Below are 6,000 nucleotides of genomic sequence, written 5' to 3'. Positions count from 1 at the left end.
TGGTTGAACCGGGGTCCGACCGGAACCGGTAAATTTTCGGTTTGGTTCAGTTAAAATTTGAGTTTATGGTTAGACTCTCGGTCTAAATTTAAACCGTGGTTGAACCGGCGAACCGGTTCAGTTCTAAACCGGATCATCCTTATATATATATATATTTTTTATTTTTTTTTTTGAAAAATTGATAATGTAGGGAGTTGAACCTAACACCTAAACAAGATAAGCCAAACTCCAAACCAACATACTACTATGTATTTCTTGTATAAGAAATTTATTTTGATATATAATACTAATTAATATTGAATTAAAACATGTATTTATTCATTTTATTATTGTAATTATTAAAAAATTTGCTAAATAAACATAAATCGGTCCGACCGAGTCGAACCATAGTTGAACCTGGTTGAACCATTTTAACAAAAAATCGGTTCAATTACCGGTTCGGTTTTCAAAACATTGGTTTGTATTCCATAACTTAATTTTGGCAGCTACTAGCCTACTAGACAGTGCCACAAATTTACACCATCCAAATTTACGACCCTTGTATCAGTCTAAGTAGAGCAGGCCTAAGACCTAGTCGGCTAGATAACTTAATTTTGGCAGCAACTAGACAGTGCCACAAATTTAGTTGCATTTTTCACACCGTCCAAATTTAGAACCCTTGTATCAGTCTAAGTAGAGCAGGCCATAAGACCTAGTCGGCAGAGACACGTGGTCTTTCCATTCCAAACTCCAGCCTATACCGAGTCCAATAAAAAAAATTCCATATCCCGTGATTCTGTCCCAAAATAAAAAAAGCTCATATCATAAAATCTCGTCGTGCCTGCTTCAAACCCCATCAAAAACAACAGAAAACCCTTTTGAAGCAAAAATGGGAGTGGATTATTACAATATATTGAAAGTAAACAGAAATGCAAACGAAGAAGACTTGAAAAAAGCATATAAAAGATTAGCAATGAGGTGGCATCCAGATAAGAATCCAACAAATAAAAAAGAAGCAGAAGCTAAATTCAAAACTATTTCAGAAGCATATGATGTTTTAAGTGACACTACTAAAAGGCAGATCTATGATCAGTTTGGTGAAGAAGGCTTTGAAATCTGGTCAAGTCCCACCACCCCCTTCCTCGTTTCGTAACAATAATACTAATACTGCTACTACTTCTGGCCTCCATCCTAATTCATCTTATAGGTTTAATCCTAGAAATGCTGATGATATTTATAATGAATTGTTTGGTAATACTGGATCTGATTTTGGTGGCCGCCGAGCGGACGCCTTTTTTAGGACTTCTAATAATACTGGGGATGCTCTCAGGAAAGCACCTATTATGGAGAATAGATTGCCTTGTAGTTTGGAGGATCTTTATTTCGGTACTACTAAGAAGATGAGGATTTCGAGGACTGTTGCCGATATGTACGGGTATGTTTCATTTTGCACTAGCTGTTATTTTACAAATCAAATACTATGTCATCAGACTTATGTAGTTTAATTTTAGGGATTTATAGACGAATTAGGCGTGATACAGTAATCACCTGAAAGTATCTACACAGACTAGTTGGTTTAATAGATTTTAGTTACGCAGCTCTGAATGATATAACTCTCCAGAAGTAGGGTGTGGAGGTGAATGCGACTAGATGATTGGTGGAACACTTTGGGTAGAATAGGTCGATTCATATTGAAGTAGAGAGAAGGTGAATTATGATTACCTAACAGTGTTTTGATTCTGGAGGTCTTGAATACCTAAGTTGATGTGACGACCAAGGAGATCATGTTGACTTCAGAAGGGCTTTCTCTATGATTTCTAGTTAGGCGGAAGTTTAAGTGAGTTTTAGGCATTGGCTGTAAGTCGTAAAATTGATGCAGTGAAAAGTAACTAGTGGGAAGAGATGCTGTCTTTTTTAATGGTTCCACGTTTTCCTATTTGGGAAACAATGAGGTTGGAATAAAAGTAAGAGACACAACTATGCAAGTAAAAGGACATTTGCCGAAGAGTATGATTCTTGTGTAAAAAGGGATTCTCATGCCTCACTCCCTATGAGGTTCTACTGGTGACACTAGTATCATCTAATTTCTTGGGAAAGTGTGTATGCCACTATGAGCAAAGAGTTAGGCGGTCTTGGGATTCGGTGTATGGAAGTGGTAAACAAAACTACACTTAGGAAATGAATTTGGAGATTTGGCGGCGACTAGGCCGGCCTGTGCATGGAAGTTATCAAAGACAAGTATGGTGTCAAGGGGGCTGGGTGGTATATTAAACAACTCCCATTGTTACTCATTTAACTAAACACAAGTAAATAAGTTGTTTCTTTACTGATACACATTGTTGGGTGGGGGGTTAGTTATGGATTGTCGAGAACTACTGTCGATTGAAATCAGTTTTTAAAGTTGGTAGTGGATGAAGGATTCTTTTTTGGGAGGACAAGTGGCGTGGGGGAAAGGCCTCTTACAGTGAAGCTTGAGAACCTTAAAGAATCTCTTCTGAGAAGCTTGGGTCTGTTAGAGAATGCATTTACTATATAAAGGCATTCTCATGGTTGTGTCCACACAAGGTAAGTTTAACCCTTTTATAGAGTATGTAATGGGCTAGTAGAAAAGTATTTTCTCACTCTGGTTAATGGTCAAACAGTAGTAAGCACTTCTTAGTCAAGGATCCATAATCCCTGGTGCTCAGTGTTTATTCTCTTGAAGTTCAATGGTCAGTCTGCCTCTTTGTTTCATTTGATTTCTTTTAATTTTTGAGCCTGTTTATAGTAGTTGTTGATGCACACAACCCAAGTAACTAGGTGTTAAAGAAATGAAACCCCCCTAACCCCAGATCTCATGGCACAACCACTGGGGTCCTGCCCAGCCAAGCTACTGGACACTTCCAGGTTCATGATTCGAATGAGTCAAAGATTTAATTGGGAGGAGCCTATATATTTCTTGCCTGATTCGATGGAAGTATTACTGTGGTACTTTTGGTTGTTATTATGTTTTGATTATTGTACATGAAAGTACTCCTGAAGAAGTGATGCTGAATGTGAGGATGTTTGTGGAGTTAGACGTTAGGAATTTAGTGATTGACCTGTTTAGCGGGAAGGTTATTATCATAGAACAAAACTTCGCGCCGGACCAATTTGTCGGATAGCTAAATTCCGATATTTTTGGCAGATATATTGGATATGGGGTTGGTAAAGTGGGGTCTGGGATTACTGTAAACTTACAAGAGTTGACTTAAATATCAAAATATATCAGATAATACCGTAGGCAAAGCTCGTTATAGTTATACTGGGAAAATTTATGAAATGCTTATGTGATATAACACTGGAAGATTTGTGATATGAAAAGTAAAGCAAAGTCAATCTTTGTGAGCTTTTCCAATGGATGGCCTAATAGGACCTCTACTAATTTAAGGTTGAATTCCTTAACCCTATTCATCATCGATGCAATGAGCTCACACGCCATTGCAAATCTGATAAGTACTCATGATAGAAGACGAAACACGTATTAACATTTAACTGTAGCAACACATTTAGATTATTTTAGTTGATAAACCACACAAATCCAAATACAAGGATATCATGTATCCACTGTTTCATTTTCTTAGTCATTCTGTCATAGTTCTGAAACTTAAAAGTTGATTTTCTTTTTGAATAAAGTGAAAACCTAACCTCAATTATAAAAATACCCGTCAACTCTTCTACACATAAAATTTGAACAGAAACAAGAAGCTATACAAAATGGAGAATGATAAACGATTTTGGACTTGGGAAGAACAAAAGAGAATAGGAAAGAGGGATGACAATAATTGCACAAAGACAGAATTGAGTTGCTTATATAGATTATCATACTGGTTATTCTTCATGTAGATGAAGATGAAATTTTCTATCTCAGAATTTTGTGTGGCTTTTGCGTTCAAAACATTAAATACCCCTTTATCAACAATCTCTAGCTCGAGATAAGTCGTAGGCGTTAGCTCGAGGTTAGTACACATTGAATTGTGTACTAATTTCAGGCTTTTAGCATATGTAAGTCGTAGGCGTTACTCTCTAAACTACGACGATCAAGCAGTATTGCTTTCCTTCCCCTCCCTTTTGCTTTTCACGTGTCAAGAAATATTTTCAGACCCTTGGGTAAAATACCATCAACAACTAATAATTGTAAAACACATTGTGTATTGACCTTTTCTTTCTCCTTCTCTCTGCACTCCCAAAAGAAAGAAATATTTTGGCTTCTCCTTATGAGTTTGGTGAAACCGGTGTACATTGTGAATCAACATTTGACCGTTGCGCTCTAATTGTGCTTCTCATGAGCAAATACAACTAAGTTGCAAGGCTTTTGCATCACAACCTTTTCTGTACTATTGCAACGATTTAGTATAACAACACTGATTAATATTAAGAGGTCTATGTGCAATAAATTTTTTGTTAAATTATGTACCATGAGCACAAAAAGTTTGATGCTGACAAATAGATCCTTAGGTATGGATTTAGAGCTTTTGTACACAGTGTATTTGTTACGCATCTATACCTATATAGTATGTGCCTCAAATGGATAATCAGGTAACTTAAGCTCATACGTAAGATTTTAATAATGGAGAATTGAAGAAATAAACTTATGTGTTTTGAGACCTGGGAAGGTGATATTATTAATGCTAGCCTTTTGAATTAACCACATATAATTGACTCCTTTGCAGTAAGCCAGGGACTGAGGAGGAGATCTTGACTATTGATGTGAAGCCTGGTTGGAAGAAAGGCACAAAGATCACTTTTCCTGAGAAGGGGAACCGTGAGCATGGTGTGGTTCCAGGGGACCTTGTTTTCGTGATTGATGAGAAGCCCCATGGAGTTTACAGGAGGGATGGAAACGATCTAGTGATGAATCAGAGAATATCATTGGTGCATGCACTTACAGGGCAAACTCTGAATCTGACGAGCTTGGATGGGAGGAATGTTACTATCCCAATTACATCTGTTGTGCAACCAGGCTTTGAGATGGTGATCCCAGGTGAAGGAATGCCAATATCGAAGGAACCAGGGAAAAAAGGGAACCTGAGAATCAAGTTTGACATCAAATTTCCATCAAGGCTTACTGCAGAACAGAAATCTAGTCTGATAAAGGTGTTGGGTGAAAGCTGATGTTGCCTTGTAGCTTTAAATTACGGTGATTATTCATCAAGAAAAGGTAGGATGTTTATATGAAGATGAAGAATGTGAATAGGAGGGAAATATGTTTGAAACTCTGGATGATGCATCGGGGACATACAGCTGGTCTGAGGACCAGAATACATATCTGGTTTGGATCTTGCTTGAGGTATGCTCCATGCCAGCGTTAGTACGTATGTTATGCCAAGAAGGGAAAGAAGTATAAATTTTGGTCCTTGGTCCAGCTGAGCCTAATTCCTGTGTCTTTGGATGTTTTGTATAATGTTTGGGAGTCAAATGGGGAGTTGACATAAGATTTCAGTAATGCTGTTGCTGCCAGTGCGCACCTTGAACACAAATATTTGGAAAAGATTGCAGCTAAATGCAATTTGAAGGTGATCCTTCACTCTGTATCATGACAGTTATCAATTGGATGTAGGTTTTCTATTTTTCTTTTTCTTATTTTTTGTGTGCATAGTTTCATAATATTGATTCAATTATTGGCAACAGTGGTCAATATTGAATTCAACAACTTATACTAATTGTGATACCTCGATATTATTGGAGAGATTTCCTTTTCTGACTGCCAAACATTGCACAGCTTGTAATTTTTCCGATGTCAATTATTTAACAGTTTCAAATATATTTTTTAAGTGTGATAGATTAGAGGAATATGCTAACTTCGAACTTATTTGTGAGAGTTGTGCTGGTGCCATCACCGTGTCAAATATCATTTGCAGAACTGACTTGTGGATTATTATTACAAGCTCGGATTTCAAAGGGGACATTTGTTTAGGCAATCACTTGTCTTCTGTGGTAACCACTAACCAGTTTTGCGAAATCCAGTCTGCTGCACTAAGCGACAAATATTGCTGATAGCTT

The 6,000-nt window shown here is 37.2% G+C and overlaps 1 pseudogene across 1 annotated transcript; it reads left to right on the top strand.

The window, feature by feature from the left end:
• The first annotated feature begins 732 nt into the window (after nucleotides 1-732).
• On the top strand, nucleotides 733-5,709 carry LOC147498248 (uncharacterized; annotated as a pseudogene). Its single transcript, XR_015195393.1, has 2 exons — nucleotides 733-1,414; nucleotides 4,671-5,709. The product of XR_015195393.1 is annotated as an uncharacterized LOC147498248 (transcript).
• Nucleotides 5,710-6,000: the final 291 nt, after the last annotated feature.

This window comes from Coptis chinensis, chromosome 5, assembly GCF_015680905.1.
Source record: "Coptis chinensis isolate HL-2020 chromosome 5, ASM1568090v1, whole genome shotgun sequence".
Classification (NCBI taxonomy): Eukaryota; Viridiplantae; Streptophyta; class Magnoliopsida; order Ranunculales; family Ranunculaceae; genus Coptis; species Coptis chinensis.
Note: the sequence above shows the minus strand (reverse complement) of the source record. Positions and strands in the feature narration are given on the sequence as shown.